Source organism: Petaurus breviceps, unplaced genomic scaffold (assembly GCF_028583685.1).
Source record: "Petaurus breviceps papuanus isolate PSGF00001 unplaced genomic scaffold, PetGlider_PUasm1.0 90823, whole genome shotgun sequence".
Taxonomy (NCBI): Eukaryota; Metazoa; Chordata; class Mammalia; order Diprotodontia; family Petauridae; genus Petaurus; species Petaurus breviceps.
The window spans coordinates 22,097,452-22,123,916 of record NW_027187352.1 but is presented as its reverse complement, the minus strand read 5'-3'; the positions used below and the strand labels follow the sequence as shown (position 1 = coordinate 22,123,916).

At 38.9% G+C, this 26,465-nt stretch overlaps 1 protein-coding gene and 1 long non-coding RNA gene across 2 annotated transcripts in view; one reads left to right on the top strand and one right to left on the bottom strand.

Annotated features, from left to right (window-relative positions):
* The window catches only part of CTSC (cathepsin C), a 174,539-nt gene that overhangs the window by 90,457 nt on the left and 57,617 nt on the right, over positions 1–26,465 (top strand). The window lies entirely within an intron of this gene.
* The window catches only part of LOC138148353 (uncharacterized), a 26,548-nt gene continuing 1,461 nt past the window's right edge, over positions 1,379–26,465 (bottom strand). The window contains exon 2 of the long non-coding RNA XR_011165037.1: positions 1,379–9,739. This is a non-coding gene — a long non-coding RNA (uncharacterized lncRNA). The remainder of the gene's footprint in view (positions 9,740–26,465) is intronic.

Sequence of the window (26,465 nt, the reverse complement as noted above, 5' to 3'; positions counted from 1 at the left end):
ATGTTGGGAAGGTAAGGTGTAAGAAGGCTGGAAGGGTAGGAGGAGCTTCAGTCCTATATGGTTTTTGAATGCCAAACAGGGCGTTTTGTATTTGCTCCTGGTGACAAATGGAAGCAGCTAGAGTTTATTGAGTAGAGGGGTGATGTGAACTTTGAACGGTGAGCTTTAGGAAAATCGGTCTGGGGGCTGAATGGAAGATGAATTGGAGTGGGATTGATGGGGCACGGCCCCCAAGCCGAGACCTTTATCCCTTACCCCCAAAAGAGTTTAGGTCCTATTTGTCTAAAGGTCCTGGAAAACTGCACCTTGAAATCTCCTTGAATTTCCCCACTGGATCTGGTGTTCCCTTAAGACCATAAGCCTTTCATTATCTCTCAGCTACTCCCCATCCTAAATTCCATTCTCCTGGCTACTGGTCATTCCCATCTGGATTGTCCCTAGATTTGATCTTTAGTCACCCCAGGGTACTGGTCATTCCAATCAAGATCCTACCTCTAGTCAACCCGGGTTACTGACCACTCACAACAGGACCATCCCTGGAACCCCCAGACTACCAGGCCACCCCTGGATTCTTCCCCCAGTCCTCCAGTATATAAGATCATTTTTTTTTCCCTGAAAATGCTCAGATTCTATCTAGCCTGCTTACATTAGCATTACAAAGGCTGAAGGTTCAATCTGGCCCCCAGGCATTAACTACACTAATGTTCAGGCTCCTTAAGAATTCTCTACTCAATATGGCCAATCTTTAATAAACTTTGTTTTACTTTGGCTGAAAAGAAGACTTGGGTCGAATTCATTCAGGAAGGACCTGACACGACAGTGTTTTGGGGTGCCAAGCACCCATAAACCTCAACAGAAAAGAGACTTGAGGCAGGCAGACGCTGAGGTGATTAAGGAGAGAAAGAGGCTTGTTTGAGAGATGCTGCAAAGGTGAAAAGAACAACCTTTGGAAATAGCGTGAATGGGAGTGGTGAGAGACTGAGGAAAGCAGGACAACTCTAAGGTTGTAAACCTGAGGGATTGGGAGGATGCTGCTGCTCCCGAAAAAGGCCAAGACCGGCCAGTTCTCTCAGTTTTAGATTTGTGGCCTGTTCCAGCTATGTACCAATTGAAGGAAGTCATTCCCACCCACATGGTAACAAGGCATAGAAGCAGGTGTCTCCATGCTAGGAAATTTGAGCATGCACAGAGCAAGTCATATGTGTGTGTGTGTGTGTGTGTCTATGTGTGCGCGCGCTCTCATGCAAAAAATAGGAAAAAAAAAAGTCTAAGGGAGGCCACCTAGCAACTCCAAAAGGCCTGTTTTATTTACATCACTAGAAATTCACTTTGTGTGGGATGCAAAACCCTATCCAAAAATGTAATAAAAACTCAGAGGTTTTTCTAGATAGGAACAGAAAGGTTTTATTCAATTCTTGCAAGAAAGGGAGCTTCACCTTCACCAGGACAAACCAGTGGAGGGAGGCTGGCTACAGAAAGTAAAAATTCGGTTAGTTAGCTTAACACAAGCAACCCTTCCATTGACCTTGCCCTCACTGGTTGAGAGCTGGGCTTCACAATCCAGCTTGGGAAGCTACCCAGATATAAGGAGCAAGGAAACAATCTTCAGCCAAGAAAACCCATGAAAGAATTTGGTACCTTATTTGGTAGTGGGTGAAAGCAGGGGAAGGGTAAGTTTGCAAAAAACAAAACAAAAAAAACCTTAGGCCTAGCTGTATCTGAAGCCTAACCTTGAGTTTAGAGTGCTATCTCCATTTTAGGGTATAGTCTGAGAAGTTTTCATGTCTTTCATACAACTTCAGATTAAGTTTTCATTTCTAGAAAATCTCCATTTTATGTTACAATCTGTTAATAAAGGTGGAGTTATGCATCTCCAACTGACCAGGGAAAAAGTAGTCAGAAAAAATAAACCAAAGGGCAGAAACACAAATTCTATTGACTTTATTTACAATTCACTCTAGAACTAAGACTATCCTTACAATCATTTTAGAGAGAACTCTGAATACATGGGGGAAAAAAAGAAAAGAATCATAAAATATCAGAACTACAAAAGCCAGAAGAGATTGTCTAATCCCACTGACTTCATTTTACAGATTAGAGAGCCCAAAGAAGTAAGTAATTTGTACAGTCACATAACCATCATTGGCAGAACTAGCATAAAAAAATTAAATCTCCTGATTCCAAGTGAGGGCTGAAGTTCCAGTATTATAGCAGAATTCTTTGGAAAATCATAGAAGACAAGTCATCAAAGAATTATGATGCAGAAAGTGGAGTGTGGGGGCAGGTAGATGAGGGGATGGTGTTGGGGGGAGGGGTATAAATTCTAAACTGGTTGAGAAATACATAACAGGAGAAAGGAGGGGGGAGAATCAGCTGACTTCCTGGGTATATAATTTTTTTTTTAATTTCAAGATTAGTGAACTTTGATTACTCTCCTATCTGTGTTTGCCCAAGTCTTTGTGGCCCTTTCTCGGGAAATGCTGATGTGAGCATTTACTAAGCATAAACCCTGGCAGCTTATTCGGTTAGGTCTACCAAACTCTCAGAAAATAGAGGTTGGTTGTCCTCATTTGAGAAAAATAAGGCTTTTATGATCTGCCTAATGTGTGGAAGACTTGGGAAAACATTTCTGGATCATCTCCTAAAGTAAGATCTAAATTTACCAGCTTAACTATATCCTTCTGCCTGCTCTGGCAAGCACTCTTTTCCAGTCCTCCAAAAAGAATGAGCCAAACCAAGTAAAGCCCAGGGCAACATAGGATTTAGAGTTGGAAGGGATCTTAAAGGTTATCTAATCTATTCTCCTAATCTTACAGAAGAAGAAAATGAAACCTAAAGGCTTCAAGTCACTTACTCCAGGATACCTAGCTTTCAAGTAGAAACCATAGAAACCCTTCCCCAGTGACACTAGATTCACATGGGTCCAATACTAGGATCTGACCCCAAACGGTCAGTTTCTCTTTGGCTTGTGTAATGTTAATGGGAGTTGCAGATCTTCCCTGACCATTAATAGGCATTAGTAGAGAAGCTTAATTAGAGGAAGCATGTTTTTCAGAAAGACCCACACCTTTTGTTACTTTGTAATTATGCAGTGGGTCTTGATGCCCTCTGACCCTGAAGAAATCTATAAATACTCTGAGGTTAGCATTTTGCTTTGGAGCTTACTCATGGGAAGAATGTTCATGTGATATAGCCAGACGAGATTCTGGGTTTCTGTTAAGGAGCCCTCCCTGCTTTGAAAACCCAGATGATGGTGCTTCTCTCACTGGTAACTGTGTATATATGTAATGGTCAGGCAGTGGGATCTGTCTATTGATCTGTGTTGTATGTATTAATTGGTCAGATGGTTTAGAAGCCCTGTCTGTTCATCTTTATGCTATTATTTCTGCTTGTAATTTCTGTTTGTATTTTCTCTGAAGTTATGTCTGGTGACTTTGCCCCCTGAACTAAGTAAATGATATATATGTTTGATTAAAGTAAGATTGTTGACCCCTTTAGAAAAGCAGATCAAAGAACCTGTGCCAGCAGCTCTCCTATGTGCTGGCATTATTGGTCTTACACCTTCACAGCAGCTGCAAGTAGCATTGCTGTTACAGTTTGTTATGTCCCTACCCAAAGGTTACTCAAGGAAAATCTGCTAAAAATTTGGATATTGCCCCAAGGTAAGTTTTCTCAAATGTGGATAAATGGGTTCCCAGCTCTCATACAGGTATTCAAGTTAGAGAGGTGTATGAGCAGAAAATAGCCATTGTTCTACTCCATAGAAAAAGCTGAAGATGCAAAGCCTCACAGGAGCAAAACCCAGATGCAGAAAACACATTCACTCCTCAAAGGACTCACTTGAGCCCATAAATGTATAGAAAACACACAAGGCATAAGAAGAGCCTATAACCTCTCCTTGGAAGGTAACTGAACATGGAGTTCAATTTTCCCTTGCCATCAGACCTGTACTGTCTGTATAGCTCATTGTGATATCTAGGGAAGGTCCAGATCTATTCCCTGTACCCCTCCCCTTTCCTGTGTAGGCCGCCTCTTTCTTTGGAAAGTATGAATTCCCAATTCCCCAATTTAGGAAACCACAAGATTAACTCCAAAGGCTGACATTTCCCAGGAAATCTCATGTTTCTGTCAAGAAGGCTAGAGTCCAGGATCATTCTCCCTCTATAAAGACAGTTTGATCCAAAGACGTTTTCTACAGGCTACCCTCTCAGGTCAAAAAGGTTAGCATATGTCTTCTTCTGCCACATTCTTCCACAAGAATTCAATGCCCTGGCTTCTATCATCTTTTTGACGGGGATAATCCACTCTCAGGAACTATCTAGTCTCTGATGTGCTCAAAAAGCTATGGAAGAATACATGTACTTCTGTTCACAATGCAGTCATTTCTGGTTCCTCTGAAGAGAGTATTAAATTATAAGTTTCCATCCCCTCAAGGGCAGGCCTGGTATGTCAACTGATCTACCTTCTAAAGAGAGGAAATTAAAAATCAGTTAAAGACACAAAGGTAGAGTACACAGTGATATAAATTCTATCTCCTCCATTAGAATGCAAGCTCCTTGAAAGCAAGGATTGTGTTTTTGCCTTTCTCTGTGTCTCCTGCACTTAGCACAGTGACTGACACAGGTTGTCAGTTGTGGGTGCTCTATCCACTGTGCCACCTAGCTGTTCCCCTTGTAAACCTTAAAGCACTATACAAATGCTAAAACTATAATTAATTAACAATTTTTTTTGTTTTTTTTTGGAGGGCAATTGGAGTTAAGTGACTTGCCCAAGGTCACACAGCTAGTTAAGTGTTAAATGTCTGAGGTCATATTTGAACTCAGGTCCTCCTGACTCCAGGGCCAGTGCTCTATTCACTGCACCACCTAGCCACCCCTAATTATAACAATGTTTTTGTGTGTGTGATAGATTCCTTTGATAGTCTGATAAAGTCTATGGAATCTTTCTCAGAACAATGTTTTTAAATGAATAAAATAAAATGCATGCAATTACAATGAAAATCAATTATTGTGAAAATAAAGGTACATTTTTCCAGCCAAGTTCATGGATCCCCTGAAATCTACTTGCAGATCCCTTATTTGTCTATGGACCCCAGGTTAAGAAGCCCTTTTTAAAAAGAATTGATTCAGAAAAAAATTAATTTGATGAGCTACACCATCAACTTGATGAAATTATATGATGTTAGTCATTGTCTGGAGGGTTTTGCTCATTGGACATAGAGAATCACTGAGAAGATACAGAGAGCTACTAATAGAATTTCAGAGCCCTGGAGCTACCACCAAGGTGACTGGTTGAGTGTGCTTCAGACTGATGGATTCTTGTCAATCATTATTACCCTTTGGACTGTCTTATAAAAGAGAGCAGCTAGGGCACAGCTAAGTGGCAGTAGATAAGAGGGCCAGGCATGGAGTCAGGAAGACCTGAGTTCAAATCCAATCTCAGAACTTACTGGCTGTATAACCCTGGGCAAGTCACTTGATACTGTTTGCCTCAGTTCTTCATCTATAAAATGAGCTGGAGAAGGAAATGGCAAGTCATTCCAATATCCTCGCTAAGAAAACTCCAAATGGAGTCACAAAGAGCTGGACATAACTGAAAAATGGCTGAAGGACAACAATACCTATTCTTAATCAGTAAGACAACAAACACGTATTAAGTACTTAATAAATACTTAAGTGTCAGGCAGAGGACAGGAAGGTGGCACAATTCATAGAGTGCTAGACCTGGCGACAGACACTTATTAGTTATGTGACAATGGGAAAGTTACAGGATATGTTTGCTTCAGTTCCCTCATCTGCAAAATTAACTGGAAAAAGAAATGGGGTCACAGTCAGACATCAACAACAGATTACAAGTTTGAACAACAGCAAAAGTCTGCAAAGTATTTTTATAACTAATGCATTTTGTCCTCACAACAACTCTGGGAGGTAGGTGCTATTATCCCCATTTTATAGAACACAACACTGGGGCAGAGAAAGGTGAAGTGACTTGCTCAGGGTGCCACAGTTAGCATGTGTTGAGACTAGATTTGAGCTCAGGTCTTCTTGATTTCAGGTTCAGTGCTTTATCCACTGTCCCATCTAGCTGTCTAAAAAAAATAAAGAGCCTGCCTTGTATAAAGAGAGTTAGATTGAGAACCAAGGACTCTGAGAAAAGAATATTAAAGAATCCAAGCTAAGCAGGACCTTGGACATCATCTGATCCCACTCATTCTCATTTGGAATATAAGTAAACTAAGGAACAGAGTGAAGAAGTGATTTACCCAGATCATTAGACCATGGTCCTATCCAGGGATTTATCATCACTTACCAACATTTATCTCCTTGGTCACCTCAGAAAGGAAAGGAAGGGGCCTAAAGGCACAGCTAAAAGGTTAAGTGCATACAGCTGGTATTATCTGGTATCCCTTGTGGTGTGGCAATGTCTATGGCTCTGCCCACAGGTGCTCCAAGCCACCGTTTCTAGAAACACACCCACCTACTCTTCTTGCCAGTCCACCTCCTTGTGGCAACTTCTTGGCCCAAACCATTGGACCCCACTACCCCTTTCCATACATCCCCTTAAGAGTCTAGGATACACTTGAGTGGTGAATAAACTTGCATAACTACTATAAAACAAAGTATTGTGAAACATGCACTACTCCGGAGAGGTGGAGAGGTCCTTTTGAGGTCTGTGCATTTTGGGCAAATGTTTCCAATTGCTTAACTTTGAAGCCATCTCCAAAACAAAATTATATTTAGCCTTTAATAAAAACATGGCAAGCTGCAAAACATTTTATGGCAATTTACAGCCATGAAGAAACAGAAACCAATTTCATTGCAGTAATCTACCGCAAGGTGTTAAAATAGAGGGACTGAATGTCTTTTTCCTTGGCATTCATGACTTTTGGAATTTGGAGTCCCCCCTTCCTTTCTATCTTTGCTTCTTGTTATCCCTTCTATTTTCTTTAAGTTCTAGGCAAACTTGATTACTTTCTACCCTCCTTCTCACCTCCAAAAAAGTGTCCTGTGTACTCTAACCTTTTTGTGCTGCTTCTATGCCTGAAATGTGCTTCCATCTCTTGGGAAATTGCACTATTAGCTATATTTTTAATTCTTCTAAGGTCCATGACTTCACTGACACACATACTCCTTGTACCAATACAGATCTCATACCTTTTATAATTGAGTAGTTGTCTACTACAATTGCTGTAGTCAAACACATTAGTTGTTTGCAATCAATTGTTGTAGTCAAACAGCTGATCAATTATTGATGAGCTTTTACAAACTCAGCAGGCATAGAGCCACATCATATATCACTGGATGCCTAATTAAAATCTTTCCAGTTTGGTAAAACCATAGTTGACCCATCAGCAGCATAGGACAAAGGATCACTTTCTTATCATGATGAAGCTTTGGTAAGGATAGATAAATAGATATAGATGACTGATGGATAGTAGCTAGACAGAGAAAGCATTTATTCAATACTTACTATACGGAAGTCACTGTACTAAGCACTGGAAATATAAATGCAAACAAAAAGATAGTCTCCATCTGCAAGAAGCAACACAACACATAAAAGGGAGTGGAAAACTGAGGAATGGGAGGAGAGAAGGGGCAAGATGTAATAGTGTGGAGAGTCAGAAACAACTGAATGAGGAGTGGGCATAGTTGTAATTGCACTTCTCCAAATGGAGGTTGTGAGAAGAAACCCACCATTTGGGGGAGGAGGCTAAAGGAGAGGTGGGAACTTCCAGAGTGTGAAGGCATCTGGGAAAAGGTAGAGAAGACTAGAGAGTTAAGAGCAGAGTCAGGAGAGAAGTGCGTGCTTGTACTTTAAATCTTAACAACTCAAATGCCACATCATGCGATTGTGAAAAGCAGGACCTTGGAAATCATCTGATCCCACTTATTCTCATTTGTAATATAAGGAAACTAAGGTAAAGAGTAAAGAAGTGAGTTACCCAGATCATTAGACCATTCTCCTATCCAGGGATTTATCATCACTTATCAACACTTATCTCCTTGGTCACCTTTTAGACTTCACATAAAATTTGTTTTTACCTCTTTGTGCAGTGGTTCCTGAAGCTGTGTACTACAGATCCATGTTTCAAAGAGATGATGAATCCACATATCTTTAACTAAGCAGCCAGATCTCACTTGTTCATTGTTGGCTCCAGTGAGTCACAGAAAACCAAAAGAATAGGAAGAAAACTCTTAAGAGTTCAGTAAATCCTAATAGTTGATCCTACTAGGATGGGTAATGAATTACATCAGCTCATGGTGCTTGATGTTTTCCCAGAGGTTTTCTTTTCTCCTAAGTTATATTTGCTATGCAGAAGCCCCCAGCTTACTGGAATGTTTCTTAAAGATTCTAAACATGTATTCAACAATTTCCCAGCATGATGGCTTCAGTGAACAACATCAGAACTCATTATCATAGGAAAAAATAAAATTGTCATCGTGAAACATGCTTAAGAGAACCAAGATTTTTAAAATGATAGATTTTACTGAATATAATCTACTAAGACATTCATAACATTTTGTAGGTATTGTCTGAGAACCAAGCAAAGTTGGGAGAGGCTTATCACCATCTAGTGTTGGTTTGTCACTCAATGTCTTTAGACACAGAGGCAGGCACAGGACTTTGGTTCAGATCCTGATCCTAGTGATTTACTGCTAGTTAAACCTTTGACAAGTCACTGGGTCTCTCTAGACCTCTGTTTCCTCATCTGTAAATAAGGAAAAGTTCATACTGACCTTTCATTCTTCAAACACTATTCTTGTAAATCTGTACAAAGGTATTGAAGTTAATGATGGAAGGGAAAATGTATATGGTACAGTATCAGACCACTTGAATTAAAGATAAAATTTCCCCTGAAACGAGGGGTGGAGTCAAGATGGCGGAGTAGAAACAGGACTTCCTCGAAGACTTCCACTACAACTTCCTCCAATTCATATAAAAAAAAAATGACCCTAAAAAAATTTTGGAGCTACAGAAGTGTAATGCCATGCACAAGCAGCTTTCCAGAAGAATGCTACTGTGAATAGCTTTTAAGGTTCTGATTACTCGGTACAGTGATCACTCTATTCCATAACAAATCAAAGCAAAACATCCAAAGGAAATCAAGGTACAGCATTCACAATATTACAGCTTATCACAGAAAATCACAATGTAATATTCACAACATAGTCTCAAAGTAAAATAGTCACTCTTAAGTTAACTCAATCAGTCACTTATCAGTAGTCTCAAAGTACAATAGTCAAAGTCTTCCACTCTTTGGGCAAAGTCTTAATTAACTCAATCAGTCACTTATCAATAGTCTCAAAATACAACAGCCAAAGTCTTCCATTCATGGGGCAAAGTCTTGATTAACTTAATCAGTCACTTATCAGTAACAATATCTCAAAGTACTCAAAGTACAATCAGTTACTTATTCAGCAAAGTCTTACAAAGTATCATACACAAAACCCTCCACCCCTTAGGTCACTAGTAAACTAGAATTCCATAATTACTCAGTACAAAAGGAGGGGTCTTTTCATCTTGACTTGGGGCTGGTTCTCAGATTCCCTGGATCCCATTCCATGGTCCCAGATTCTACCAGGATTCACCAGACTGTCACCTGGGTTCACTGGCAGACAGCTCCCAGTTCCTTGACCAGCTCTTTGGGCAGGTCCTGCTCCACAATGGCGTTCACAGGGTCTGGTCCATGTCAGCTCCTTCACCATTTCTGCTCCAGGGAATTCAAGGCTCAACCAAGCTGCAAACAAACAAAGTCTCAGCATCCCAGTCATGCTTCAGTTACCTGGGCTCCTGGCTCTGGCCTCCTGGCTCCTGGGATCCTGTTCAGAAGCTCCACCACCACCACAAGTTCTCAGGACTCAGTTCTCCATTCTTCTGTAGCTGTTCTGCCACCAGATCTCAGTCTCAAGGAAGTTCTGACTGTGCCTGTCTGGGGCTTTTCTTATATACACAGCATTAGCTATTTCCTTCAGCCAACCCTTTCCTGTTACTGAGTAACAGGAAACAGGAATTGCCAACACAAAGGGATCTTCAAATCCAAAATTACATTACTATTACAAAAACTAGAGAGAGAAGCTAACCTCCCACTGAAGACAGCAGGCAGGCCAGCAGGAAGGGGCAAGTGCAGTGCACTGGCAGCCCAGCCCAACCCCACATGAGCCTGCAGTTTTAGCTTCAGGGCGGCCACAACCAGCCTCCAGCTGGAGGGACTTCAGATCACCAGTAGCTGTGGTAGTTTCCAGAATTTTCAACCCATAGATGTTAAGGACAAAGTGAGAGGTCAGTGCAGTGTGGACTTTGTGAACAGGGGGGTCTGGGAATGCAGTCCAGCCTTTAGCCCCTGGAGGGAGAAGCAGTTGAGGCGCTGTGGTCATGCAGCTGCCACCACGTGGCTGCTTTAGAGCTCCAGGCCTGAAGATTGTAGGGGGCCCAAGAAACCAATTTGAGGGGTAATCACTCTTGCTTTAACCTTCTTGGATCTGGATCACTGTCTATGGTAGAGGTCTTGGGGTGCGTGACCAGGTTGCCAGAGCGTGTGGGGGCTTCAGAGAGGGCACCCAACTAATAGCTCTGGCAACTGAGAAAACCCCAGTGATTTGGAACAAAGCTTCACTTCCTGGTAGCAGAGTTCTACTGTGCCAAAAAGCTCAAAAGTCAACTAATTTAATGGCAACATGATCAAGCAAAGGAAGCAAAGCAAGCAGACCAATCTGATATTAGATTCCTATTTTGGGGACAAAAAGGATCAAAGCATGGATCAGGAGGAAGACAGTAAAGTCAGAACTCCTGCACCAAAAGCTTCCAAGAAAAATACGAGCTAGTCATAGGCCATAGAGGAACTTAAGAAGGATTTTGAAAACCAAATAAGAGGAGTGGAGGAAAAACTGGGAAGAGAAATGAAAATGATGCAAGAAAATCATGAAAAGTGAGTCAATAACCTAAGGAAAATAACACCTTAAAAAATAGACTAACTCAGATGGCAAAAGAGGCTCAAAAAGGAAATGAGGAGAAGAATGCCTTAAAAAGACAAAATTTGCCAGATCGAAAAAGAATCTCAAAAACTCACTGAAGAGAATCATTCCTTCAGAATTAGATTGGAGCAAATGGAAGCTAGTGAAGTTATGAGAAATCAACATACTATTAAACAGATCCAAACAAATGAAAAAATAGAAGGCAATGTGAAATATCTCATTGGAAAAACCACTGACCTGGAAAATAGATCCAGGAGAGATCATTTAAAAATTCAGGACTACCTGAAAGCCATGATCAAAAAAAGAACCTGGATATCATCCTTCAAGAAATTCTCAAGGAAAATTGCCCCGGTGTTTTGGAAACAGAGGGCAAAATAGAGATTGAAAGAGTCTACCGATCACCTCCTGAAAAAGATCCCAGAAAGAAAACTCCTAGAAATATTACAGCCAGGTTCCAGAGTTCCCAGATCAAGGAGAAAATATTACAAGCAGCCAGGAAGAAACAATTTGAATATTGTATTAACACAATCAGGATAATACAGGATCTGGCAGCTTCTACACTGAGGGATAAAAGGGCTTAGAACATAATATTCCTGAGGTCAAAGGAGCTGGGATTAAAACCAAGAATCACCTACTCAGCAAAACTGAGTATCATGTTTCAGGGGAAAATATGGTAATTCAATGTAATAGAGAACTTTCAAGCATTCTTGATGAAAAACCCAGAGTTGAATAGAAAATTTGCCATTCAGATACAAGAAGGAAGAGAAGCATGAGAAGGTAAACAGGGAAAAGAAACCATAAGGAACTTATCAAAGTTGGACTACTTACATTCCTACATGGAAAAAAATGATCATTGTAACTTATGAAACTTTTCTCAGTGTGAGAATAGTTGAAGAGAATAGAAATGCATATACATATATATACATATATATACACATGTATATGTCAATATAGGAGGGTATATGGGCATATGAATACATATGTGAGTATGTGTATATATATGTGTACTATCAGGTATACATAGACAGAGGGCACAGGACCAATTTAATAGGAAGGGATGATACTTAAAAGGTGAAATTAAGAGGTGAGACAGGAATATAATGGGAGGAGATGGGGAGAGACAGAATGGAGTAAACTATCTCATATTAAAAAGGCAAGGGAAAATGGTTACAATGAAGGGGAAGAACAGGAAGGCAAAAGGGAATGAGTCTACCTTATTCTCACTGAATTTGGCTTAGGAAGGGAGTGATATACACACTAAATAGGGTATCTCACCCTGCAGGAGAGTAGGGGGGAAGGGGATCAGAGGGGGATGATGGAAGGGAGGGCAGGCTGCGGGGGAGGGAAGTTGGAAGCACCCACTTTTGAAAAGGGACAGGATCAAAGTGGAAAACAGAACTAGTGGGGGGTTGGATAGGATGGAGGGAAATACAGTCAGTCTTTCACAATATCCACTATGGAAATGTTTTGCATAGCTACACATGTACAACCTATATTGAATTGCTTATCTTCCCAGTAAGGGTGGGTGATGGAAGGAAAAGAATCAGGAATTCAAAGTTTTAAAATCAAATGTTTTAATATATTATTATTATTATTTTACATGTAACTGGGAAATAAAATGTACAGGTACTGGGGCACAGAGATTTACCATGCCATATTGGAAAATCAGAGGGGGGATGGGGGAAAATATGGGAAAGAGAAGATTGGAGGAGGGGATATTCAGTGAGATTGCTGTTTTGGGGTGGTCAGTAGGGGAAAGATGGGGAGAAAATTTGTAACTCGAAATATTGTGGAAATGAATGGTGTAAACTAAAAAATAAAAAAGAGAGGTAAAATGAATGAATGAATGAATAAATAAATGAAAGATAAAATTTCCTTTTGGCAAACTTTTGGCCTCAAACCTACATCATTTTCACCCCCTGCACTCCTGGACTCTACCTAGTCAACAACAACAACACAACAACAATAATCAGACAATATGCTTCCAGGAAAATATCTGGAATTCATCTCATTTCTGCTATAGTTCATAAACTTATCATCACAAAAATGTTTGATCACTTAAAGGTGTGTGTGTGTGTGTGTGTGTGTATCCATATCAGTTCATGAAATTATTTCTTAAGATACAGAAGAGACTGAGGCCTGCTTTTGTGAATGGAGTATCTATTATCAGCACAGGGACAGGGCTCACTACTAGGGGCACACAGCCCCTAAAGAGAAGGGTCAGACCCTTTCCTGCACTCTCTGCCTTTTTATGACTCTACTTAACAACCCTAGAGAACATAATTTAAAGTTTGTTTGGCTCTTATCTGGGATCTCCCCCAAAGGAAATAGAGAAGTAATCAATCTACAATATAAATTGAGTATAAGACAGTTATTTCCTTCAAAAAATGCTTACAACAATTGATTCACAAGTGCATATTAGCAATGACTTTAAGCATCAATGACTTCTAATTCCTATTATACTTTCCTAGGAAGCTGATATCTAAATAGCAATACATGGAATATATTTATGGGACAATTGAAGATACATTTTATCTTCTCCCTTCTCTGTACTACCTAAACAAATCTCTCCAAGTCCGTATATCCTAACAAGTTAAGCTAGGACTTGGGGCACCTGCTTCTTTCAAAGGTTATCCTCTCTATGAACAGTGTAATTGCAGAAGCTTCCTGTTACCTGTCAGCTCTGACTGAAGGACCCAGAAGTTCTTGACTTCTCAAACCCATAAGGTCTAAGGTAAACATGTCCTTATGTGCAAAAATATTTATAGCAGCAATTTTTGTAGGGGCAAAAGTAGAAACTGAGTGTATGTCAATCAAATGGGAAATGGCTAAACAAGTTGTGATATATAACTATGATAAAGTATTATTGCGTTGTAAGAAATGATGAAACAAATGGTTTCAAGAAAACCTGGGAAGACTTACATGAGCTAATGCAAAGTGAAATGAACAGAATTAGGAGAATATTGTACATAGTTAACAGCAACATTGCAATGATAATTGTAAAAGACTTAGCTACTTTGAACAATGAAATGATCTACAGTAATTCCAAAGGATTCATGATAAAAAATGCTATTTACCTCCAGAGAGAGAACTGGTAGACTGTGAGTACAGACAAACATATTTTCTTTCATTTTATTTTTGTTGTTTTTCTGGCACATGACTCATGTGAAAAATTACATGACTTCATATGTATAATAATTACTATATTTCTTTCCTTCTCAGTCTAGTGGGGAGGAAATAGGGGTAAGAAGAAAATTCAGAATTGGAAATAAATAAAATAAAATAAAAAGACTTTATCGAGTGGGCAATTCTTCTTGATTCAGTGGCCAATCTTCTTTGAGACAGTTTTGTTTCTGCCCTCCCCTTTTCAAGCCATCAGGGAGAGGGAGAGAATGGGAACCAAAGGACTGTCCAGTGCTTGCTTTGTGGCATTTGATTTTGGTCTTACTTTTCCAGATCAGGGATGACTACAGATCCCCCTTGGGGGAAAGCATATTTATCTAGTTCTATCAGCATAACTTCCCATTCTGTTATGTTTCCTCCACTGATAGTCACCAATGCCTCACATTCTAATTCCATTTAACCAAGTAATATCAATTAGCATTTACAAAGGGATATTTCCTTCTAAGATGTATCAAGAATAGAAGTACAAATATGTCCCCCAGCACCTGAGAGGTACACTCGCTCTGTGCCTCAATGGTCACTAGGGAGAGCAGACTCTGATTTAAAGCAGTTTATACATGGCAGTAGTCCTAGCAAGTTTACATCTGTGACATTGTTAATGGATGTGTATCTGTCTCAACCATTAGTAGACTGGGTCCTGAAGGTCAATTTTCAAGGGCATATAGCACTATTTGTAAACCTCATCCTGGACTCTACTCCCAAACCTCTATCTTCATTCTCCATCATCTAAAAAGAATGAACAAATGCCAAGGCAAGGAACAAAGACCTATATTCATGGATCACATGCTATTTTCAGATGAGAAGCGTCCACAGCCTTGTCCATTATAGCATTATCTCTGATCTTTCATCAGAATGTCACCTGGAAGGAAGAAGTCACATCAAAAAGAAGCAGGTTCTGGTCAACTAGCACCTTTTGATAATAATCTGGTTTCTGGCTATTCAGCCTTTCAAAGAGGTTCCTTTTCAAGCAGTGGTTCACAGACCAGAACCAGTAACAGAACTTTTACTCAAGTTTCAAAGTCCATGTGCAGACAGCAGTAGCTGAGTGAAATGTCTGTGCAAGCTCATAATAACTGGACTCACTGGCCAGTCTCCCATTATACCTGCATTATCTCAAACCACCAAGTCCTTCAAAGACCAGCACATGTATCCTCAGAAGTTTCCAGAGTAGAAACTTGGCACTCTATGAGATGTGCTTTGGGGAAAGATGTTCTTCTCACTTACTGCATAAAAATGATCTCATTTAAATCTCACAACATCCCTTTGAAGTTAGCAAGAAAGTCATCACTACTCTCTTTTAATAAATGATGGCCAAGTACTTCACAAAGCTATTGAGAAGAATTTATTTTGTTTTGTTTTGTTTTGGTAAACCCCTAAGGTACATATTGCTTTGGCCTATATTAATTTTAATTTCATCTTCAGAAGGCTAGTGATTTCATTAGTCTGAGCACTTCTTCCACTGACACAGATCTTGGGCTTTCCTTTCCAAAAGATAGTACTTCCTGACCTGCTGTGGCCAAAGTAAAAATATTTAACGTAGTGGTCATTTTTTCTGAGCTCCTCCAAAGTCATCCAAGTTCAGTCTCATATAACAGATGTGCAGTGGATCTTCACTGGATCTGTCACAATAGTCAATCTGTTGGTATCATCTACATAAGCGATGCCACTTCCATGCTATCATGAGGTTTTGGTGTAGAAGTTTAATGGATCATCACAATAATCCATAATAATATAATAAAGTGATTTCACCAATATTATAGTCAGTTACTGGATTGGACCCAAGTCTCCTGTCTATCAGCCCAACACTTTTCCCAATATACTACCTTAATAACTTTTTGACTATTTGAGAATATTTTTAAAAAAGTATTTTGCAATATAAGTTGGCCATTTGGTTAAATGTTACTGATATTCCACAACTAGATTTCTTAATGATCTCTGCTTATATATCTCTTCAAGATGTATCAAAATACATTTGAAAGAACTACCCACCTAACCAACCTGGAACCAAATTGGAATCATGGCTACAAAAAGAGAAGTTTATCTTCTGCTAAAGCAGAAATTCTTAACCTGAGTTTCATGAAATTTAGATAAGGAGAAGAAGATAAGTATAATAATAGAGATCAAGATAGAAATGGAGCAAGAAATAGTGATAGAGATAAGGATAGGGATAGAGATTGAGGGAGAGACACAGAGGGAGAGATAGATATATAGATATATACATCTATACATATACAACTGTATTTCAATATAATTGTTTTCCTTTGTAGTAACTTGTATTTTTTTTAATGAATTTTAAAACATTCTGAAAAGGGTCTCATAGACCTCACTGCACTGAGTCACGACACAGTAAGAATCCTCATTCTAAAGAGTTATATTAGACTGAACTCTGGGCAGAACATGAGATTCTGGTTTACTTTTTGATTAGAAGATGTAGGATGTGAATGTTGTATATTGTGTGTATGTAGACTATGTCTTATAAATAGGTGAAATAACAATTATAGATGAGAGGCCATAATGCTCAATTTCAGAAAACCCATATGAGTACAAATTTATTACTTGCCTTCTGGGTGTACAAATATTATTAAAAACTTCTAGAACTGAAAATATTAAGAAATTAATATTTTTTCTGGTCTAAAATTCCAGAAAAGTAGGAAAGTATATCAGTACATACTCAAAATTTGTACTCCACAGCACCGGCCCCAGAGTTGGGATGACCTGGGATCAAATCCAGGCTCTGATACTTAGCACCACACCCAGAAATAACTGGCTGTGTAACCTTGAGCAAGTTACTTAACCCCAATTGCTTTAAAAAAAACTGTACTCCACTAAAATTTCTTCTCTTAGACAATCTCTTTTAAGGAAGTGTATGAAAGGTCAATAATGAAAACTAAGGCCTTGTAAAATATAGTAAAGATGCTAACCAAACTTATAATGAGAAATGTCTCTTGTCTAGTTAAGATCACTGCTTTTTCTCTTCCCCTTTTGGGGACTAGAGTTATGAAGGGATTAGGGTATTGATAGGAGGGAACCAGTCCCTTTGATTACCTCAGGAGAGACCTTGAGGATAGTTGTTAAACAGAGATGAATCTCCAGGGGAATTCTAGAAAGATTAATTGACTACTATTCCATTTGATGAGGTAGGAAGTTAACTCAAAATTGTGCTTTATTATATTATGAGATATATTTTAATCAAGATTCCTATACATGTTACTTCAAAATGTCTTATGTGAAAGAGATATCTAAGAACATGAGGAGGATTGTGACAGTTTGGATGTTTCTCTCCAAGCAGAACAATGCTAAAATTCAGAATAATGTTAAATTATATTATTTAAATGCTTCTCAAAAACTTGTGCTTAAAATAAAATATAATATTCATATTTTTCTTTAACATGTGCAAAAAACCTCTGTGCTCGGTTCTATGAAGAAAAAAAACAAAGTTTAGATGACACATGGCCCCTGTTTTTTATGGAATTCATAATTTGTTGAAGGAATGTTATTCTTGGTCAGAGTACATCTGTATGAAGTCTTGAGTTCGGTTTGGGGTGGCATATATTTTAGGAAGGACACTGAAGAGCTCACTAGTGTCCAGAAAATACTAGTAACCAGGACACTGAAAAGTCTGGAGATCATGTGATATTAGCATGGGTTGAAGGCAGTGGTGTTGGTGAATGGTAAGCAACCAGATCTCTGAAAAAAAAAACATACATATACTTCTTTTTCTTAAGCAACTGGGGTTAAATAACTTGCTCAAGGTTACACGGCCAGTTATTTCTGGGTGTGGTGCTAAGTATCTGAGCCCGGATTTGATCCCCAGGTCATCCTAACACTGGGGCTGGTGCTCTTACTCGCTGAGCCACCTGGCCACCCCTAAGCAATTGGGGTTAAGTAACTTGCTCAAGGTTACATGGCCAGGTATTTCTGGGTGGATGCTAAGTGTCTGAGCCCAGATTCGATCCCAGGTCATCCCAACACTGGGGCCAGTGCTCTTACTCGCTGTGCTACCTGGGCGCCCCTACATATACTTTTAAGTTTAATCACAGTACTAACATTTTCTCCATCACTTTCTTTAAGCTTAACTAACCAATGAATAATGAATCAAGCCCTGATTTGTAGTGTTTGCTGATTTCTAAGGTGTAAATGCTCAGACAGAACATTTAACTGGAGTCAATAGAAGTTTACTCTACCTCATCTCTAGTTTAAGGAAATGGTTAGGTTAGCCCAGAGAAAAGATTTTGGGTAGAACATGATAGCTGTCTTCAAGAATTTGAAGAGTTTTCACCTGGAAGAAGGATTAGTTAACCTATTTTGCTATAGTGGAAAGATCTGAGTGACATTGCAATGAGGAAAATCTATACAAATTGTGAAGGAAAAAATCATCTAACAATTAAAATTGTTTGTTGCTGTTGTTCAACAATTTTCAGTCATGTCTGACTCTTTGTGACCCCATTTGAGGGCTTTCTTGGCAAAGATACTGGAGTGATTTGCCATTTCCTTCTTCGGTTCATTTTACTTAAGAGGAAACTGAAACAAGCAGGGTTAAATGACTTGCCCAGGGTCACACGGCTAGTAAGTGTCTATGGCCAGATTGGAACTCAGGTAGATGAGTCTTCTGGACTACAGGCCCAGGACTCTATCTACTGTACTACCTACTGTACTAGCCCAACAGTTAAAATTACCCAAAAGTAAAATAGCCTGAGGGGATAGAAGTTTCTCTTTTACTGGCAGAAGAACAGCCAGGAAGGGAATGACACATGGCTGATTTGGACTTGTTCCCAAAATGGAGGCCCTAAAAGGAAATCAGCAGTGGCAAAAGAGATTTAGTATGGGAGTGGGATTGTCCATGGTGAGAAGGTCCCAGGCACTGTTGGAAGGTCCAGAATGGGAAAGTAGCTGGGGCATGATTGTGAAGTTCACAGTATCAGAATTAGCTGGAGGGGAAGGCTTCCTTCAAGTCAATGCTGAATGACTATTTATCAAAAATGAAGTACATAATATTCTTAATCAGATACAGGTGGGACTAAATGACCCCTGAGCTCTTTCAATTTTGAGATACTTTTATTGGATGATGATGATGATAACAATTGTTATTATTGCCAGCATTTATATAGCATTTTCAGGTTTGCAAAGTACTTTACATTTGGCATATCATTTGATTCTCACAACAGTCTTAGGAGGTGGGTGCTATTTTCATTCTTGTTTTGTAGATGAGGAAACAGAGGCTAAGAGATATTAAATGACTTTCCCAAGGTCACACAGCTATTAAATATCTAAGACAGAATTTGAAGACAGGTCTTCTTAGCACAAAGTCTACTTTTGCCATCTGTCTGAGGTTATAACATAAACTCAGAGAATTAAATAGGCTATAGCTATAAATATACAAAAGGAAAACAAAAAACACTTTCTTTACAAGGAAGGCCAATGAAGACCACAAAACATGGCAGAGTACAGCACAATCTCATTTATCTGTAATCCAAGCAACTGGAAAGTTAAAAAAAATGAGGATTTTTCTAAACTTTTATGAGTAGGGCTGACACATAAATTGACAAAAGGGCCTTATTCAAGAAAAATATGAAATACTGTATTTATTTTTAGAAGTATAAAGACAAGGTAGAGGCAAGTGAATAGGGGGGTTGATGGATCTGGACCCCATCCTACATAAATATTGGCTTAAAGAACTAGGGGTATTCAGCTTAAATAAAATAATACTTAGGTAACATAGCAGTTGTCTTCAAGTATGTGGCAGGTTATCAGGTTAAAAAAATGGATTTTCTCTGTTTGGCCCAAAGGGTAGAACTAAGAGAAATGGTGAGGAGTAGCTTACTCTTGCTACCAATTGGTGTTTGGCCACCCAAAGTAACAGCAGTTTTGTAATTTGATAGTGAGATTTTAGTGCAATATACTAACCATGTTTCATCTGAAATTTTTTTTTTATCATAATGGATTAACAAAGTTATTTTGAAATGTCTTTGGTCAGGAAAGTGTATCCTGGGTATACCTGTATATATCTCATTTCTTTTGTTAGATTGTAATTACCTTGATGGCAGTTACTGTGACTTACTCATCCCCATCTAGTGTCTTCTAGCTCTTAGCTAAGCATCTTGCACATCTTTTGGAGCCCTAGTGAACCCATGATCTCAATGACATGGTGATATTTCTTCTAATAGTACAACTCACAATCCATCCACACTTTCCCATTCCGTTTGTCTCTTGTCTGCATCGTCCCATAAAACCTCCACAAGAAGTTTCCTCTACAACTTCAAAACCATTGCAAATGAACCTCTAGGGTCAACTTTTTTCTTTTATGCCAAGTGTAGATTTTACTATAGTTGCAAAAGAAACAGACTACAGTAGTAATGATAACATATCTATGAGGCCTCCCAACACCCCCCCCCTTTTTTTTTAAAAATTAGTTTTGACTACATTATCCCATTTAGCCCACACAGCATCCTTACAAGGTGGGCAAAGATGATACTGGTCATCCACCCAAAATGGGGAGCATCTGCCATCTAGATGTCTTGCTATTGCATACTATCACTCTTCACTCTAATTAACATGCATACATCTTTTGGGATCCATGCATCTCTCAGATAAAATAGTTTACTCTATTTCTCCTATATTATTCTATTTTGGTAACAACTTTTTTAATAGGTAATATGCTGTAGCCTATCCATACCCACCATGTGCCTCTCCATTGCCCTTTCAATAATGCTCAATTTAAATTTTTTTGGACATTGTGTTAATCCATGACATGGTGATGCACTTAGGGTCATTATAAGCAGCATACAATTTCCCAGAAGCAAGCCAAACTGCTTCTTCTGTTCAACATTGAAATCCAATTTGTTGTCTGTTTGCAAAATGGTCTTGAGAACATGCTGTCTGCTGGCTGACTGAAGGAAATAGGGTATACAGCCTAGAGATGAAATGTAGGGGGAGAATGCTTCAGTGCTTTAAAGAACTCTTATGGAAGAGGTATTCTCCTTGGCCTTGGAGTGTAGAAATAAAAGCAATGGACTCAAAGATCATGAGAGACAGGGACTGCAGCCATGAAATTAGAAGACTCTTCTTCCTTGGAAGGAAAATGGACAGCATGCTAAAACGCAGAGTTGTAACCTTGCTGATAAAGGTTCGTATAGTCAAATCTATATGATTTGATTTTTCCAGTAGCAATGTATGACTGTGAGAGTTCGGCTATGAGGAAATCTGAGCACTACAGAATTGAAGCTGATGAATTGTGGTGCTGTTGAAGACTTTGGAGAGTAAAAATTTGGAGAGATACAAATTTCTCCTTGATGACTTCTTAATAGTTGATATTGCCTCCAAAGTGGAAGGGGCTACCTTGGAAGGCTCCCTTCCCTAGAGGCCTTCAATTGAAGGCTGGTTGACCATTCATTAGGGCTCTTGTAGGAGGAATTCTTGGTCAGGTAAAGGTTGGATTATGTAGTCTCTGAGGTCCCTTTCAATTCCTGGATTATATGATAATATAAGTTCACATATTAACTGCAAAAATATTTTTATGACTTGTGGCCCCTGAAGAATACACAGACCTTTGGAACTACTATGAAGGCGAAACTGTTTTAAATGCTCCTGTTCCACTGCTGATAGTCATATGCTCATTCCTGATAAAAAGATGAACGTTTTTACCCTATAATTAATCATACTCTAACCTGCTTTGGTTCTGGAATTGCTCTCCTTATAGTATAGTCTGTTTTTATTTTTGTTTTGTCCATAATTTATTCAACATTCATCCATTAATTCAATAAATTCAATTAAATTCAGCAAACATTTATTACATGCTTATTATGATTTAGGCACTAAATCAGAAATTAGGGTTACATAGACAAAATGAAAAAAATAATTTTTACAATTAGGACTTTATATTCTACTGGGAGGAAAATAAACTATGTTTGCAGATAGATAATTGTAAGACAATTTAAGAAGGGAAAGAGAGAGCACTAATGACTAGAGAAATGAGGAAAAATTTCTCTTAAGTGGTGAGTTGAACTTTAGAGGGAACTAAGAATTCTGAAGGGCAGAGGTGATGACTGAATAATTTCATGCATGGAGTTCAAGCTATGCAAAGGCACAGAGTGGGTAGGAGGGAGGTGGCATGTCCAATTCAGGGGTGAGCGATGAGGCCAATGTGGCTAAAAACATAGAGTGTGTGAAGAGAAATAATATGAAATTAATCTGAAAAGGTAGGCTGGAAGCAGAAGACGCTGTTGTTGTTGCCGTTCAGTTATGTCTGACTCTTTATGACTCCTTGGATCATAGCTCAAAGTCTGTCTAAGTTCACATTCATTGTTTCCATAACAGTAGGTATCCATCTCATCTTCTGCTATCTCCTTTTCCTTTTGCCTTTAATATTTCCCAACATCAAGTTCTTTTCCAATGAATCCTGTCTCCTCATCATGTAGTCAAAGTATTTAAGCTTCAGCTTCACTATTTGACTTTTGAGCGAATAGACTGAATTACATTTTTTAAGTATTGACGGATTTGATCTCCTTGCTGTCCAAGGGACTCTCCAAAGTCTTCTACAACACCATAATTCAACAGAATCAGTTCTGTAGTGCTCAGGTTTCCTTACAGCCCATCTCTCACAGCCATACATTGCTACTGGGAAAACTATAGATTTGACTATATGAACCTTTATCAATAAGGTGATGTCTCTGATTTTTAGCATGCTGTCTACTTTCCTTCCAAGGAGCAAGAGTCTTCTAATTTAATGGCTGCAGTCACTGTCTGTAGTGATCTTTGAGCCCAAGAATATAAAATGTAAGACTGCTTCCATTTCTTCTCCTTCTATTTGACAGGAAGTGATGGAACCAGTTTCCAAGATCTTAGTTGTTGTTTTCTTAATGTTAAGCTTCAAGCCAGTTTTATACTCTCCTCCCTCATCAAGAGGCTTTTTGTGTGTGTATGTGGAGATAATTGGGGGTTAAGTGACTTGCCCAGGATCATATAGCTAGCAAGTGTCTGAGGTTAGATTTAAACTCAGGTCCTCCTTACTCCAGGGCCAGTGTTCTGTGCACTGAACCACCTAGTTGCCCCAAGAGGCTTTTTGATTACTCTTCACTTTCTGCCATCAGAACATAAAAGAAATTTAAATCCCAAGCTATAGAGTTTGCCTTTTATCCTGGGGGTAATAGGGAGCCACTGATAATTCTTCAATAGGAAATTGACAAGGTCAAACCTTTGCTGTATAAAAATTATTTTGGCAGCTGTGTATATTGTAAAGAGAAAAATTGGAAGCAAAGAGATAGACTAGCAAGCTATTATAATAGTCCTGGGGAGAGGTCACAAGGATCTGAACTACGGTGGTGGCTACATGAATAGAGAGAATGGGATAGATTCAGATATGTTTTAAAGGTTGAAGAATTAATAAGTCTTGGCAATGGATTTGATGGTGGTGGGAGGATGACAGCTAGCAAAGGATCAAGGATGATTCCAAATTTGCAAACCTAGGTTACTGGAAGAATTTGGAGGTTCTTAACAGAGAAAGGCAAGTTTGGAGGAAAGGCAGGCTTGAGAAGAAATATAAAGTTCCAATTTAAACAAGTTGAGATAAGCATTTATTAAATGACTAATATGGGCAATGAACTGTTCTAGATGATGGTGGGGGAAAATGAAAGGATATTTATATAGCACTTTATGATTTCCAAAGTGCTCTGCTCACAATATTCCAACTGAGTAGTACAATAATAAAAATTCACATTTTGTATTGTGCTACCCTCCAACCAATCCTAATGGGAAGGTCCTTTTGGATCCTCCATTTGAAGAACTATCCATACCAGCCATGCTCACTCAAAACCTAGATCAGCCTATGACTTCCCCAACTACAGTTATCCCTTCCACATAGCGACTTTCCCCATGGCAGTTTCAACATCTTGCCAGCTCAGCATAAGAAATTAAATGGGAATTTGGGGAGAGTTTTGCTGAAGCTACAAACACAGGAAAAGTTCAGAAGCTCAGAAATGCATAAAATATATGTAGCGTATTATATGATATCAACATATTTTATCTCTTAATACCATAATAATTCAGATTTCTTCTCTGCTATGAAGGGAGGGCCAAAAAATTTTGTGGGGATTTTCCAGGTCATGGGGTACTACAACTCTAACCCCATAATGTGGAAGGGATAACTGCACTTCTCAAGACATACCCCAGTGCCTTTCTCCTTCTGACCTTGGCTCTACCTCTCCTGCCTCCTCCTTTTTTGATCAGCCTTGGAATCTCCATTTAAGTGTCACAACTAGCTATGCTCATCTCAAATCTACCTCAGTTCCCAACTTTACAGACTATTCCACCAACTAATTCTTCCCCACCTCTGCTTTCACCCTTTTATGTATTGTCATCCTCCATTAGAATATGTTTCTGGATGGCAGGAGCTGTCGTTGTTTGTTTGTATTAAGTAGTTATACGTTCCTTATACTGTCTTTCTTTTTACAATTGTATCCCCAAGCCTAGCACAGTGTCTGGCAAGAATAGATGCTTAACAAATATTTGCTAGATTGGACTGGATTGGCAAAAAGTGAGACCCATAAAAGTTAAGTGACTTACTTGATGTTCTAGGGCTAATAATTGTCAGAACTGGGATTGGAAGTCAATTCTTGTGACTATAAATACAGTTGCTCAAACATAGTTCCCATCTTCATGAAACTTAAAGTCCAATCAGAGAAATAAAGAAGGGATACATACAAAAATAAAGAAACTAGGATGTGATGTATGCATCAGGGGAAATGAGAATGCTTTAAGATAGGCTAAAGAAGAAATTATTTCTAAATGAGAAAACCAGTAGGATGTCAACAGGTGGAAGTCTAGAAAACAGAGAAGATGAATTCACTTTGTACGTTTGCATATTTTCCCTTTCTGGTAAAAAAAAAATAAAGAGAAAAAGATGGAATATAAAATAAGATGACAAGAAATAAAGAAAAAAATTACAATGTCACACAGATGATGGGGGGGAGGGGGAATGTTGGTCCTGCTATTGCTCAACACAATGATACATCAGATCAAGTTGCCAAATATACTTAGACAGAATTCTTACTTAATCCTCAACATCTGTCAAAAGTAATTCTTGGGAAAGCACCTTGAGTATACTCACTTAAATTTCCAGATCCTACTGTGCCAATAAGAGTGTTAGGGAAATTCAAGTTAGTCACATTTTTTTCTAGGCGTTTTCAACAATAAATTACATGGACAATTGGGAATAATTTTATATCAAGCTAGCTTTTGTTCAGAGAAAACTGAGGTCCTAGTTTACTTGATAAAGGCTGCTACTTGTCTTCCACTGAAAGGGCACTCAAGGGTAAGGTCCTTGATATTAATGTGAACTAAGGAATTGAGCAACACCCTGAGTGAGGAAAGGGAACACTGCAGAGTATTTTTTTCAGATGCAAACTGAAGAGAAAAACTTCCTCATTCATTCCTCAGAAAACCCTGGTATATTTGAAAACTTCTTGCAGTAAGAAGAATACAGTTTCTGACACCAGAGATAGTATGGTGGATGGTGGAAAGTGCACTTGACTTACTACCAGAATTGCAGAACTTCAGAGCTGGAAGGGAACTCAAAGTCTGACCCATATTAGAAAATGAAGTCGGGGACCAGAGTCTGAATTCTAGTTCAAGCATTTTTCATCTGTATGAGCTCATGAAAGTCAGGTAGCTTTAGTCTCCTCATCTAGAAAATGGAGGCTAACGATACATTTACTGCTTACTTAAAGTTATTAGGGAAACGTTTTTGTAGTTATTTTTATAATCCTTGACAAACACTAAACTAGCTCTGTTCTTTGTTTTCTAGAAAGGTCAAACAACACAAGTGTTATTTGGTTACTTTCTCCCTTTAATTTAGTTTCAGCATCAGTCTAGTAGGGTAGCAGGATGGTGCAATCAAAGAGCTCCAGGTTTAGAGTCAGACGACTCTTTCTGAGTCTGAGGACACTTACTAACTGTGTGACCCTGGCCAAGTCACTTAACTCTGCTTCAGGCCCTCTTCTGTAAAATGCGCTGGAGAAGGAAATGGCAAAACCCCTCCAGTATCTTTGACAAGAAAATCCCAAATGGGATTTGGGATTGTCCAACATTTTCATGAACAGTAGTACACTACTGAAAAAAAAAAAAAGGCTAACTGAATCAATTTTGTAGGCCCTGTATGGGAATTCCCTCTATTTAAGCAGAACACCACTATGCTTCTGTAATATAAAGTCTAGAAGGTTTCTTAAGGTTCATAGATCTAGAGCCTGAAGGGCTTAAGCAGACCCCTACCATGCTTCTGTCATATAAAGTCTAGAAGGTTTCTTAAGGTTCATAGAT